Source organism: Lutjanus erythropterus, chromosome 10 (genome assembly GCF_056507025.1).
Source record: "Lutjanus erythropterus isolate fLutEry1 chromosome 10, fLutEry1.hap2, whole genome shotgun sequence".
Classification (NCBI taxonomy): Eukaryota; Metazoa; Chordata; class Actinopteri; order Lutjaniformes; family Lutjanidae; genus Lutjanus; species Lutjanus erythropterus.
Window position 1 is genome coordinate 18,112,289 of NC_139326.1, and position 16,205 is coordinate 18,128,493.

Here is a 16,205-nt window from a genome sequence, read left to right on the forward strand (position 1 = left end):
AGCCAAAATGCAATTTTCTTGAAACCAGCACTACCTTCAGAATACACACACACAGCCAAGCTTAAGCCTCAGACTATAATGCCAACACAAACATTACCACTACAACATTTCAAAGCGGAGGAGAGGTGGCATTCATTTTTGTGCAAAACCGATAAATTAAAATCTACAAAGACACAAAGACTGAGGCTTATACAACACATAGAGAATTATCAGTGCCGCTGGCGGAAGCCCTGTTGCAGGGAGGTCCTATTTATATCTCAAGAGCTTGGTATCAGCTCTCACACACCACTGTGTGCTCTCTGTTGTCCCCAGTTGGGAACAGCTCTTGTTTGATGCAATGGACACACACACACACACACAAACAAGCACACAGATACAAAAGAGGTCTCAGGTCATGTATTCATTCAAACCAGCAACTGCCATGGCTGCATACTAACACCAGTGCAAAAGTGGATTAAGATGCAGTACTGTATGTCTAATAGCCACGCAGCGTACCCCCTATAACTGCACAGAGTTGGTGGGTCGGCAGGCCAATAGGAACCTCCGCCAGGCCACCAAAAATCTTTTTTAATGCCAAAAATGATGCAAAATATCCATGCATTTGTAAATCAATGATCTGCGTTTGATCTGCTTAAAAATAATCTCAATATTTTTAGTCTATGCAACAATATACGATATATATCTTAATAGAAACATTTTCTCCAAAATAAGATACTGGAAAATCTCAACTTTAAATTAAACTATGCAACAGAATATAAAGGACGATTGGAGGATATGGACAAAATCGAATACATGTCCACAGTCTGATGAGTTAACATCAGGCTACTGTTATGCAGCTTTTAAAACTAGGAAAAGACAACACTTATGCCATATCACAATGCAGCGATATAAAAATCTATGACGATATCGAGTCTCACATCATAATATTGATATAACACCTTTTAATGTGTTGTTGTTTGCAAAGGACATCGGGTACACAGCCTATTTTTATGCAATAAATGCAGCTTATTAAGTAATCCTCTCCTTGTAGTACTTTGTTTGAAGTCTTAAATATACTGAGCAAACAAAAATTTGAACGCAAATATAAACTGCCTGCTGCACCATCTCACTGAAGCTGTCCGCTTTGATGTACTATTCTGCACACCTTGTCTGTTTAGGTTTTATCAGTGTCTTAGTGTCTCAAAGCCTCATCTTGTCCATCTTTTAATTGACATGATGCCACCCAACAGTACATCCAACCTCAAGTCATTAAAACTGTCCTTTACTTTTAAATTATGCATGACATTACACACACTAACTCCATGTTTTTACAGTCTAAGTTGAACATTTTTTTTTCTTTTTCACACACACATAAAAAGACAGATGTGTGTATGAGCAACACCCCTGAGAATGTGTGCACATGTACACCTCCGCACTCTGTTTGGTTGTTCATTACTACAGAAATAGGATGTGCTCCTAATCATCATAGTCATTATATGAAATGCAATTTACAGCAAGCCACATCCTTCTGACCTTTATATAGCCCTGGCCTTATTACCGAGATCAGCCGGATCCAATCTATTGCTTACGACTCAATTAGTCTGCATGGCATCAAGGCTCTCTCAGACATCAAACACGCCAGCATTTCCAGTAAAAACTGGAGTGGAAAAAATAAATACGCTAGAAAAAAAAATGCGGCAACATGTGCATCACAAGGCCTGGGATGAAAAACAGATTTTGTTACCACCTTTGAATTTTCATTATCTGAATCAGTGAATGAATCACAGAGCTGGGGATAAATTTACAAAGCAGGGAGAGAGTGAGTGAGTGTGTGAGTGCAGGACTAAGGTGGTTATTAAAAAAAGAGAGAGGGAGGGAGGAAAAAGGAAGAGGAGGAGACAGAGAAACAACAGGGATAGACAGAGAGAGGGATGAGGGGGATAATGAGAAGGCAGGCAGAAGAAAGGCGAGAGGGGAGGAGACGGCGCCAGGTTTGTGGGTGAAAGTCCAGGTGGCAAAGCCAAAGAGGAACAGAGACCAAAGGATCTCTGCTCTGCTCTGCCTGGGCAGCAATCACAGTAACAGGAAGCCCTGCCCTGCCCTGGCAAGCAGCGAGCAGCAGTACACACATGCAAAGACACTGTACGTACATATGTACATACACACACACACACACACATACAGGCACAGGCACACACACAGGCACAGGCACACACTGGCACACACAGACAGGATACCAAAATGCACTCTTACGTCAGGGGTGGAAAGAGCACTTGAATATTCAAGTACAAGAGCTACAGCTTAAATGTGAGAATGACAAAGTCACACAGCTAAACTCTTACCATACTTAACTGAGACAACAGTGTATTTACCTTGATTAAATCAGACAATCTGTAAGCTTCTGCATGGATTTTACTGAAGAGAACCGAAGGGAAAGGGTTTCGCTGTAAAACTAAAAACATTTCTTGAAATAGCAGACAGCAACGATCCCTACCAAAGTGGTGGCTGAGCAGGAACAGGAACAGTGACATGTAGCACTTTACTTCTAAAGATATACACACACATACATACATGTACACACGCACGCACATATTCTATTGTACATTGTATTTACTGGTTCTATATGCAGTTTAGCAATGGTGCTGCAGAGAGACTGACTGCTGTGTTTTGGTAACAGGGCTCATGATGTTTTGTGTATAAAAAGCAAATAAAAATTCCAAAAAATCGTGAAGTTGAATTGCAAAAATGGTATTGGAGCATACATAAAATACATACTTGAAATACAGAAAATCAACAAATTGTCATATTTGAGAAGATGGAACTACAGAATTTAGCTTGACTCAACTGACTTCAAACAATTTATCATTTATCAAAATAGTTGCCAGTACCTCTAAAGCTCACTAATGAACACATTATATTTTGTTTCCAGACAAAAACTGTACAAAAATCCCAAGTGTAAAAACTACAATTGACCATTTTATGGAGTGCTATAAGCTGGGCTATTTCTTCTCTAGGATCAGTTGCAGGCAACAAGAAACTCCAGGACTCCAGGACGTTACTGGTCCCGGCCACAAAATAGTCCAGGATAAAACCTGATATTCAAGGAAGCCCAATAAACAGAGTTCAATCATCTCATTAAATACATTTCATTAAATCTCATATAAAGTCAAGTTCAAAGTTCAAAGTACATACTTTGCAGCACGACCATGGGCGTTGCACATAGCTTGGATTTTATATCTTGTCACTGCACTAAATGAGGTTAAACATATTTACTTTCCCTGTCGTAAAACAACAGCTCACACCATCAGAAAGCCGCTCTGCTGCTAATGCAGACTGCCCTTATTTATAAGATGTCTTGGCTTTACAAAACTACTTCAGTGAAATAATCAATACCAGGGTTCATCGTTAATGTTAATGTTTTTACTTGCCCGTGTACAATTGTTTTATTTATTAAAGGTGATAAAACTAGCATCAAAGACTAAAGTTAACTGACATATTTAATTTAGGGCAGCAACATCTACAAAATGTCAGAAAAGCTTAAAATCTCCACATTTGAGAGGCCAAAAGAAGCATTTTCAGCCGTTTTGCACGAAAAATGACTTGAACGATTAATCAGTTATCAAAATAGTTTAATCCTTTTTTACCTTTGAGTTGCCAGATGTACTTCCCATGGGCAAGTAGGCAAGCCTTATTGCTTTGCCAGGAATACATTCACAGATTAGCCGAACTAATGATTTGTGGTGGTAATTATTAAATTCATGCAGCTCGATTCCAAACTTGCCCTACATGGACACAAAGAAAACTTAGGCAAAACACAAGTGGTCCATCCATGAGTACAAACCCACAAGCAACCATTATGCAAGTCTGTTATCTGGAGAAAAAGGCCAGAAATTCCCACCAAAACAGTTGAATATTGTTATGACAGGCCAAACAGGCTGTTAACACAAACTGACATCATTTTTTTCATCCCGCTCACTGCATGTTTTATACTTGAGTGCAACAAGCTATGAAGTACAATCAAGCAAAACTGGCATTTAACCTGACACAACTGCTCAACGCAGCTAAAAGTGCTGATTGATCACTACATAAAAGAAGAGGCCGACATGAAAAACGTGCAGTTGCAGAGAGGGATGGGGATTGGCCAAGTCTCAGTGTTCCTGTTTGTGTGAAGTGAGATGTGAAAGAGCTTTGATAATGAACAGAGCAGAAAGCGAGACGCACACAGCTTACATAATTGAAGAACATATTGTAAAGGAGGAAGTAGTGCTGAAACATGAGATAACCTCGGCCTTAACTTCCCATAACCCGAGGAGAGCATCAGCTGATTAGGGTTAAGACAAAAGAGGGGATCCTGCAGCTACATCGAGAGTCTTGTTACAAATATAAACCATCAGGAAACAAAAAAAGGTTTGATATAAATGCAAACGTATCACCAGGGTTTCTGCAGGTTTCAACATGATATTTTAAGTCCGTTTAAGAACATTATGAATGCAATTTATGACCTATTTCACATTCATACTGGCAAATAAGCACATGCATGGTTGGTCATTGGTTCAGTGTTGGCTTTGTTTTGTAGTTCTTACAATGTGATCAGTACAGTTTTTCCCCAAAACAAATTTAAAGGCGAGACTGACGTTAATGCAACTCTATAAAAGTAACATTATCTTCATAATTTAATCAATTGTCAAAATCATATTAATAATATTTTAAGACACTGTCAGGCCTAAATTCAGATTATTGCATTTTAGACTTCAAGAGTTTTTTTTCTTTTTTTTTGGAAAGAGTTTTCCAGATTTGACGCATGTCTTAATTTTCCAATTAAGACATGTGGGACAGGCTGTTATCATTCAGGTTTTATGAGCATTCTTTGGACAAGTATACAGCGCATTCAGAGTATGCGTCTCAATTTGGGGTTTTTACCACAGCTGCTTGTTTACAGTGAGCTCTGTGTGTTGTAAACAAACTAACTGGCCAACAGTTTGTATGGCTGGAGTAGCGGATGAGATGCATGCACACAAAAAAAACCCCTACGTTTCTGGTCAGAAGGAAAAAACGTACTTTTAATTATGACAGACTTGGATATCAACAGGTTTTTGGATATGCGCAAATGTCAAAGCACCGACCTTTACAAGAAAGTTGCTGAGTTAATGGGCCAATTAAGCTCATCTTAGTTTGATAAAACAGAAAAACCTGAATTCAGAAGTTTAAAAGGGAAAACAGGTGTGAGAATGTTTAATTTCTTGGCAGTTTTTGAGTTTATTTTGTTTATTGGACATAGCGAATTTGCCACTAACACACATGTCCCAGCTTGAAAATCAGTAGGACAGGAGGAAGAGGGAGGAGGGTGCAAATATATTGCCAATCACCAGTTGATCAGCTGTCCATGGCCGTTTAGAAAATTTTAACATATCACCAAATGCTAGCAGAAATTTTAACATATCACCAAATGCTAGCAGAAATTTTAACATATCACCAAATGCTAGCAGAACTGGTCAGTGGCAGACAGAACTTTTCTCTTTGAGGCCTTTAAAGATTTAAAGACACTAAGGCTGTTCTCAGGATACAATGCGTGTCCGTCTTGAAAATTAACAGACGGAAACATTTCTTCTTCTTCGTTTACCAGCAGTTGACAAACTGAACTTTTAATTCTACTTCCAGTGTATTTCTATCAGAGTAGCAGCTTCACAGCGCACAGAACCAGTTAGCATATGTCAAAAAAGTTATATTCTGATTAATGCTTTGGAGCATGTAAACACTTTCTATCATCTGACTTTCTGATCAGAATGACTTTAATCAGATTGAAGAAATATTGTCCAGGTAAACATAGTTAGTGTTGTTATATAAGTAAAATCAGTGTGAAATTTTTTGTGTAACTCTCATAAATCTGCAACTATCTTTCTATAAAAGAAAAAGTTACAGCTGTGAACTAGTGAAGTGTTGTGTTGCATACAGTATGCAGTTTGTTGTTCTGTTGTGTAGGCAAAATACTATTGGGTACATAGGGTTTTTGTTTTGGTTAAGTGTATTCTCTCGCTCAGTCCTACATTCCCACAACAATGCAGGCTCCAACACAACACAATGCTGCTATTCTTAAGACGCACAGAAATAAAGCCCGGCCGCTTTCTGGCCATTTCCTGTGGTCTGGGAACAGAGCGAGAGGGAGGCAGGTTGGGAAAAGAGCGAAAATAAAAAGACTGGATCTATGATAAGAAGGAAATCGCACAGCACTAGCAAAGGATTAAAAGTAGGAAGCCAACTGTTTGCTGGAGTAATGAGACCATTTTATCAATCAGTGCTGCAACAGAAAACAAATCGTGGGTTTACCTTAAAAGAAAACACTGTATATGACCATTATGTGTAAAAGTAAAAAACTCACTAACAAGCATCTTTCCAGCTGTCCGGCATCCCACCAATGACTAATACAAAACGTCTCTGCAGTCTGCAGTCTATCATTATCCTGCTAAGACAGACCCTGGCATGTCAAGGAAATACTAAAATATGGGGCTCCCACAGACATAATGACAGGCAAAAAATGAAAAGAGAAGTTAAGCTTTGGCTTCGGCTGCATGGATAGATGTGATGTGTGAAGAGGGGAGACTACAGGAATGCGGTCAGCAGTGACCTCTGGGCATCACAACAATTTTTTTTCTTCCTGTGTTTTGTCCATTCATTACACTATACCGCCATTTTTAAAAAAACACAATTTAGGGCTGAATTATAAAAGCAATATTGCCAAAATTTATAGTGTGACAACGAACATCACACATTAACCTAAAAAACATGACAAAAACTTCCTCGATGCTCAAACTGAAGAGGATCACAGTGTCTGCAGGTAAATGAGCCGGAGCTGATGTTAGCTGCCAGCCTGCTACACACTGTGGCTAACATTAGCAGAGCTAGCAGCAGCAGCAGCGGCGGCTCTGTTTGCAGGTTAATGTCTATGTCTGTGCTTAATGTGGTCACATGTTAAGTCAAGTGATTATATACCAGTTTACTCTGTCACAGTTTACATTCAACTTTATTTCCATTTTTTAGATTAAAACACTGCCAAACCACGCTGGTTTTCTGTCCGACTTTGCCGTTAAAAACACCCGCGGTTGCCTGGGCCATCAGGGCATACATGCTGGGCGAAAGGGGCTGCTGTCTGATTGGGCCACAGCCCAAACTAGTGGCAGGTGGCTACATAACACCATAGAGGCAACGGTTTAACCGACTAGAATTCTAGTGCCGACTAGCGAGGGTGGTGACGTTTAGTCGTGTAGTCGACTAATCGCGCACATCCCTACTATGGATCAGTGCTGTCTCACACAAGTCAGAAACACCACCTCTGATTGGTTCACGAGTCAGGAACATGGCCTCTGATGGGTCTACAGATTGGGATTGGGAAGGGATTGCCTTTGAGCGGCTAACAAAATGCTAGCAACAACAACAACTGTTTTCAACATGGAAAAATACAATATTATAGCAAATTATTGTGCATCCTAATTATTATACGTATAGTTTAAAAGCAGATACTGATTTTAAAAACAGCTTCAGTGTCTAAAACAAATCAGTGAATCTATTAGTGCTTCAACACAAACATGAATATTGTTTGAAAAGAATAGAATGTGCATCATCATGCAATGTACTATGCACACACTGTTAAAAAGAAGAAAAACTCAATACACCCACAGACTTTTTTCCCTGCACACCCACTTTGAGCCCTGGCAAAATAAACACGGACTGACTGTGCATATAACAGAACATTAAATACACATACACTGAATAACTAAACAGTTTAAGTATGTTTCTCAGCTATAAAGCCACCAAAAAGCAGACCTCAACTTATTACTGGAACCCTTAAACACGGGTTTAGTTTCTGAAAAGCTGAAAACAGCAATCCATCATTCACAACTCGGTGGAGTCGAATCAATACAATCCGGCCAATTCAAGCATTCAAGAGTCAAATGTTCCAGCCCGGGAGAGTACGACAGACATCTCTGTCTGAAATCCACAAGCACTTTATGAATGAGTCATCCCTACTCGTGATGTCTTTCTGATTCATTGTGAATTGCGAAGACGCATGATTGTATTTAAGATGTGTGATATTGTACTGTATGTGTGTGTGCGTAACTGTGTGTGGGGTTGTTTGGGGGGAGTTTGAGTGGGAGGTAATTGATTCCTTCAGTCACTGTGATCGGCTGTGAATGATCTGCAGGCATCTGACTTCCTGGAAGGCAAGTTCAGAAGTTATAAACTTTTCCACATTGGGATTCATGAGGAGCCAATTGAGTTTCAGTGTTTGCACTTACAAAATACCACTTATTCTGACACAGGGACGTCATCCAAGAACGCCGCTTTGGGCTGAAGTAACTTCTTTTGCCGGGAATAAACTTATGTGACACGATGCAAATTGTGTATTGTGCAGGAGTATATGTTCCTACTTTCACTTCAACTTAGACATGACTCCCATTTCTGCTAAACACACACACACACACACACACACACACACACACATACAGACAAACAAGCACACAAAAAGCTGTTTGATATGTCTATGTATATAATCTGCTCTACTCGAAGTCCACAGTGTTGTCCCCAGTTTGCTTGCTTTGTCCGACCAATAGAGGTGGAACATAATTCAAATCACAAGTAAAATCTTCGCCCTCATGTCTGAAGTCAAGACCGACAAGTCCTGAATGTTAAACTTTGAGTTTCGAGTCCTAAACAAATCATGCACGCTTCATAAAATGTAATGCCATTTTAACAACAGAGCCTTGACATTCTTTATACAACTTCAAATGTCGAACGAAGAAGGGATGTTAATGACTAGTCATTACTGATTAGTCGCTGGGGCTGCAGCTTACAGTTATTTTAATTGTCGATTAATGTGTTGATTATTTTCTCGACCAATCGATTAAATAATCTTGTCACAATCCAGTCCATTGAGAAACAGGTCCAAACGTACGTCTGTGTGCTCCATGGGGCTCAATAAGGCTGTGTGTTTGGGCCTATTTTTCAAGTCTTTCCTGTAATGGTTATTTTGATTAATGATCAATCTGTCAACCATTTTCTCCACTAATTGATTAGTTGTTTGGTGAATGTCAGAAAGTGTTGAAAATTGAAAATGACTGAAATTACTCAAATTTTTAATCGATTATCAAACTAGCTGGCGATTAATTTAATAATCGATTAATCATTGCAGCTCTATTGGTCACAGTTAAGCATTTTACCGATTAAAAATGTATTAACTGCAATGTAGTTTTTTGTGTACAATTTCTCTGGAGCACTTTGACATTGTGTTGTTTGACGATGCTATAAAAGACAGGACTTAATGCTGCAAAATGAACTGTCCTTCAGGGACAAATAAAGTTGAACTCAAACCCAAAGCCATTTGAGTGAAAGCTTTGTTGTTTTATTATTCTGTTTCACATAACTAACTAGGAGAGTTAAAATAAAACTTAAACAGAAAAGATGTGTGTTTTCTGTCTCACCAATTATTCATGGTTAATCAATTATTGATTGTTTAAGTGTTCAACTTCCAGTGAAGAAAAATGCACATTTGCAACCCTAGTTAGAAGTTGTTGTGTCTCCATGGCACCATATTCAGAAAATCTGAGTTAAAAAGTTTATTTTAATGCAATCAGAACAAGGAAGACAGATAAAAAATGCTGCTATCTAGCAGTCGGGGGTTGAAGCGCTGCATAAAACTGCACAGCCACAAATTTTTGCATCAGTCACAATATCATGATGCAGTGTTTTTACGAATCAATATAGTATCACAAAACATAATATTGGGAAACTCAAGTGTATCAATATTTTCTTGCACCTTTAATCAAAATGGTTGTCAATGTAATTTCATTGACTAATCCAGTAACAAACTGATTTTTGCAGCTCTGTATGTATACACCCTTAAAACCTGCAGAAACTTCTCAGGACTAAAAGGAAAATATTCAGGGTGTGTTTCTTTTGTAAAGTTTGAAAATCCACAACTCTTGATGCCATCCCTAATTCTCACTACACACACACACACACACACACACACACACACACACACACACACACACACACACACACACACACACACACACACACACACACAAATCCATTAATGTATTTTGACTGCAGAGCCTTCAAGCAAACACATTTTCAGCTACATCCTCATAGTGCTGCAGCTAAATCTGTCCTATAATCAACATTCTTCCAACAACAAGAACAGGGGCGCATTGGGGTAAACACACACACAGTCTCTAATTATTGCCGCTTTGGAAAAAACACACACAGGCACGCATGTCTGACCCCCCCAACGCTTGTGCAAACACATGCACACACACGCAAGAACTTAACCCCATTGTATGGCTTGTGTGTGTGTGTGTGTGTGTGTGTGTGTGTGGTGATAAAATACAGTTAAGTCTGAGATTTTTAGGCTTAACTGTTTGGGTGGCCACACACACACACACACAACTGCTAGAAAACATGTGTGTTACATTGTAGGAGATCCTTATTGACACCAGAAAAGAGCTTTCTTTTTCTTCCATTTTCTGCCCTAATTTGTGCCTTCCGTCTTTCCCCATCGTTCGTCTTTTGCAGATTCCAACTCCCGTCTGTCTGCAAATTAATCTCCCACGGTTCCTCCTTCTCCTTTCCTGTCTTTCTCAGAACGCCTGAGGGAAGCAGAGGAGCTAGCGTCCGATAACATCTCAGTTAAAGACATGGAACCATGACATTGTCTGATCCACGGCTGATAGCCGAGGCTGCAGAGTCCATTATTTCTTTCACTTTTTTTTTTTATGTCTGCAGCAGCACATAATGTGCACAATGCTTCAAAGATGCTGTAAAAATGACTACTATATTGCCTGAATTCCAAGAAGCTACAGTCTTTTCTTTCAAGGAAAGATGTCTCAGACAGATACTGGGACAATATTGTGTTGTGGTGCATAAAATCCCCAACCGAGTAATCATGTCATGTTGGAGAAAATCCTATTATAATCATGCTGAACAAGTGTCATCCCCCTCTCTAGGGAAAGTCCAAGATTTTCCAGTGCTGTAAAAGTGCGGCAGAATATTATCACTCCTGATATTCAGATGGTCATCAGACCAAAAGATCATAAATGATTTTTGTCAGTAGTTTCCACATACTATACTGAGAAAAAGAGAAGTGAAGACCACATGAAAATTCAGAGACCAAGGAAGTCTGTAGGGAAGTAAACACTTAAACACATAAACAGACTGTACAGGCAAATTGGGTATCTGTAACTACACTCAACCTTTAAATTACAGTCACCCTTCTGTCTGGTGTTGACAGAGTTGAACGTGCCTGCAATGGAAAATACTATGTACAGTTCAGCTGGCGTTACTTCCCCACCCTAAAGGCAATGTTTTTCTGTCTTTTGTGCTTCAGTGACTCAAGGTGTTACAGCTGTCACATCTAAATGACTGAATCAACAAAGAATGCCATCATCAGCCTGCTGCTGGGATTATTACAGAAGGTAAATATGTACCCTACGGATGCATTTTCATATGCTAAGATGACATACTATTTAATCAAATGCCTGGTAATATGATACGCCTGGTCACGTGATAATTTGTAAGGGTGAGCGATATGACAATATTGTTAATTTTTCTTTAATAGAAAATTAAATTGTCTGTTCACAATAAAACATTCACTATTAAATAACTTTTACATTTTCTCCAAATGTGCTGGAGGTTACTGCCAGGCCTTCTCCTCTTTTTCATCTTTCTGACTCCCTCTCCGCATTTTCCTCTTTCCCACACTTTCTCCTCCCCTCTTCTCTCCTCCTGTCCCATCTCACATTGTCTTGCCCAATCAGTTTGCTCTCTCTTCTTTTTTATCCTGTTCTTGTTCCTCTTTTGCTCCTCTGACATGCTAGTACGAGTGTGTGTGGCTGCGACCAGCGCCACTGAATATGGCTGTGATGTTGCTGTCTGTGGTGCTGCGTTCATGACGTGAACCATCGTACGGTGCAAACAATGCTCAGAACTGCTTTACGGCATTATTAGACTTTAATTTGTCTGGAATTTTATTTGCTGAATTACTCATTATTTCATCAATAAACTGTTTGTTGATAGCAAGAATGTGCCGATACAATTTGTATCAGAATATAGGAGTTACGATTCAATATATTGCCACCACTCTTTACATGTATAACAACATCATAATACAGTGTTTTGAGAATCGATACAGTCTCACAAAATATAATATCGCAATGATTGATATCATGAATATTTTCTTGCACCCATAGGCCATATGTATTTTTCATGCATTTTAACATGGCAGTGGTTTCATTCAGTTAGGTTTCATCCAGTTTGCTCCAAATTCCCAAAACCTATTCAGAGCCACAAATGCAAACAAACAGCAGCTGGGTGTGATAGTCACAGCACTGTGCGTGCGCCACCCCAAACAACTGATAGTTGTGGCACTAATAAGGTGGCTTTGATGTCAACTGCCTCTAAAAATCAGAGCTCATCTGTTAGCCATGTTAGCCAGACAGCTAACATTGGATTTAATATATTTTAGCTGTTTAGCTCATAAACTAACAATGCTTTGGTTGTCTGGGGCAATACCTCTGAATACACCCACAACACTGCGTTAACTGATTCTGGAGATGAATTGAAACAAGTTGACGATTCTGTCTGATATCAGGCAAAGGCTCTTGGTCTCTCTGAGTTCAACTGAGGCCTGTTGTGTTATTGTGATGGAAATGAGCGAGCAGATGGAGGAAGCCCTCCGAAGTATATTTTTGACCTTTGCAGTCAGTACATCAGGGTTTTCGAGGTGCACTTTCAAGCTTTTCCAGCATCTTCCACCTGTGGTAAATTACATATCCATGAACATATCCTCATATATAAAACACCACATAAAAATCAAGTGTTTTTGCTTACGCTTCAAAGCATAAATTAGCATGCCCACTCCTCTGTACAATGCCAGATTTGATGTGAATGAGAGCAGAGAGAAACAGAGACAGCAATGTGCACAACCTGTGTACTGTATTGAGTGGGGGCTGCACACCACTACTCAAACCTGAAGCCCAGAAACATTCATAGCACAGAAAAATATGAGAAAATAATAAAATACAGGCAGAGAGCAGGATCTGTGCAGATACAGACACACCAAACACTTCTAGAGCGTCATAAATTATGATTTTGAGGGGTCGTGTTAATTGTTTTTTTTTAGGAAAATCCTGTATAGTATGCCTTCATCCGTCCATCTATTGCTACTCCAATTCACTGTTCAGCTACTATTTTGGTTGGAAAAATTTGAGAACCACCACAACGACACACGTGCTGCCTCGAAGCAAACAGACAGAGAGACACCTTTTACTTTGAAGCAATACCCTCCTGCGCTTTCCTCCTGTTTACACACACAAACAAGACAAGAATAGAAGTGAATCCCCTCTAAAACACACTCACACAGTCTTAGCATTACTGTTTTGATTTACTGCTACACAACACCGCATTGTGAAACCAAGAGGCTGCTCCCCACTTGTTCCTGTTCTCCATCCAGCTGCAGTCATGAGGGGTGACCACTGACCTGAGCACACGCACACAATAACGTCTGACTGCCACAATCAACAGTAACGTTCACATCTGAAATGCACCCTATTAACTTCATCATCACTCATGGGTAACCTGGTGGACAATTAAGTCACTTTTTGGATGTCTTAGCCCATTAACATGTATTGTACATAAGCACGGCTGAACTATTAAGTCAAATATTATTGAAATAGCAAAAACAAACGCTGCAATTTTTTTTGAAAAACTCTAATACTGTAGTGCTACACAGATGCCACAAATCTTGTTCTCCAGATGTGAGAGAACATGTTTGTGTGGTACAGACAAGAAATGTTGTAACATACTGTCTGGTATTGACAATAACCATTGATATCATGTTAATACGACACATATGATAATATCATGTAAATAGTCCTTTTAAAACATACCGTATGCTCTTAAATAATTTAGTTTCTTTCCATTATCTCTTTGTCTCCCTCCACACACACATTCATGCAGCTTTTCACTGCACTTTTTGTACTCTTTTGTACATTTATGGTCACAGACTCTCTCTCCACGTCCCTACACTTGTATTTTGAGTGCAATTAATTTGCCATAAAAGACACAAAGCAGAAAATAAACAAAGTTAAACAGGAATATTACTGATTTTCTCACATTTTCAGTAGATATTACAATAATATTGACATTGTGAAGTGGAAATCTGATATATTCTGATATTCTGAGTGTCCTGGTGCAAACCCCAACAAGTGCCACATTATCATGATTTTGCACGTTTTTTTTTTTCAGTGAAAATTCAAATTGTGATGCAAATGTGATGATCGTGAATAATATGGCATTGGCAATATCTCTCAAAATAACAGCACACTGATACCGTGCAGCCCCATGATAAACCACAATAGGTTTAATATTGTGACATCATCAGGGCTGATAGATTTGCGCCAAATAATATCACAGAAATCCACATGCATTTAAACTGCCACTAAGTTAGAAAAAGCACGTGTTGAGCGCATCTGTTGTGCCAACTATCAACACTGATGTAACGCCAAGCAGCTGAAAGACAGGAAAATCCTGACAGGACTCTTTTTTTCTTTTTCTTTTTTTTTTTTTTTACAAGAAAACTTTACTTTTTGGCCAAAATGTCTGCGCCTGCACCACCAGCTACAAGCCAGGGAGAGGCAGAGCCCTTTAAATTTCACATGAGCACATTTTTTCGACGAATATTTGTGAAGAAAAAAAAAAAAAAAAAAGTAATTTTGCACGGAAGCTAAGTAAATGTCCACATTTCTGCAAGGGTTCGTCATTTGGATATTATCTGTCCATGTGGTGAAGTTAAGAGTTCAGTGATGTTATAAAAGCACCAAAAGACTAAAGGGTAATAAGAGCTGACAGGAGCTCACAACATACTCACGTTCTCCGTTATCTCGGATGGGCACCCACCGCAGCACGACGACTAACCAACAAGTTGGACTTCGCATAACGGAAATGTGTTGAGAAGCATCTAAAGTAACTCAAAACGACGTCGGAAGGGAGCAACAGCATAAAACTGGACATGCATGAGAGGGGAGGCTGAGTGCTGAAAAGACCGTCTCTTTCTCTCTCATGGTGAGCGCACGCCACGGTTCCTCCTCGACAAACGAAAAAAAAAAAAAAAAGAGGAGAGAAAAGTTTCAGCCACGAACTTGACGCGGAAAAAAGTGACGACTCCTCATTTCCGCTGTCAAAAAAAAAAAAAAAAAAAAAAAATGTGCCGCCGTCCAGCTGTGTCAAGTCAGAGGAAACTCGCAACAAGGGCTTCCGGTTTTGGCTTTTCAAAATAAGAGCTGCATGACGCGCTCCCTCTCAGAGGTTTCAGTCACCAGGGCCGGATTAACCCACTAGGGGGGGCCTCTGTGCACAAACCACCGTTGGCATTAACCGACACGGGTAGGAGAAGCTATTTTTCCCCATAGCTGTTCTGGGAGTCATCAAATGCTTTCAGGTCTTTATAAGCTCGCATATTTCCCTATTATTATTTTTAAAGCGCTGTGATGATTGTCCACAGGGTCCCTTTTATGTAATTTTATTTCATCTCTTTTTTTTCCTCTCTCGATTATTTATTTATTTATTTATTTTTGCCTAATGTGCCTTGCAATATCAGTAATTCACTAAGGTGAATTTTTAATTTCAGTGTGCAATGATCAGGTGTATTATCATCATGTTCCTATTTTTTTTTATATTTCCCCTGTTTATTGTGTTCCTATTTTTATTTTTATGTTTCCCCCATTCAAATTGTGCATATTTTTATATTTCCTTTTTTAAAAAATATTTTTATATTTTTATTGATGCTTTGTTATATTTTTATGTTTTTCCACTTTACTGCTGTAACACTGAATTTCCTTGTTATGGAACTAATGCAGGATATCTTTCCTTATCTTGAATGTTAAATTGTGTCTAATGTTATAACTAAGGCTTGTTATGTGTAAATGTTTCATTTTCAAAAAGAAAAAAGATAGCATTACCTTTTCTTATTTTAGATCTTATTTTAACATATGTATATTAAGACTATGTTTGCAAAAAAAAAACAAAAAACAAATGTCAACACTGGGGGTACATATAAATTACATGAGAATGAGAGAGATTAGAGATTAGAGAGAGATACATCAATCCATAACAAATTTATCAAACACATTAGTTTTAACTGACTTCTTATTCTTAAAGCATCTTAACGTATTGCC

At 38.9% G+C, this 16,205-nt stretch overlaps 1 protein-coding gene across 3 annotated transcripts in view; it reads right to left on the reverse strand.

Moving 5' to 3' along the window:
- The window catches only part of sh2b3 (SH2B adaptor protein 3), a 65,291-nt gene extending 50,063 nt beyond the window's left edge, over positions 1-15,228 (reverse strand). For 2 of the 3 annotated variants that reach the window (XM_084728479.1, XM_084728478.1), the window contains exon 1: positions 14,900-15,228. The gene's annotated coding sequence lies outside the window, so the exon portion shown is untranslated. Of the gene's footprint in view, positions 1-14,895 lie in introns of all 3 variants that reach the window. The other variant, XM_084728480.1, reaches the window with a different exon arrangement.
- Positions 15,229-16,205: the final 977 nt, after the last annotated feature.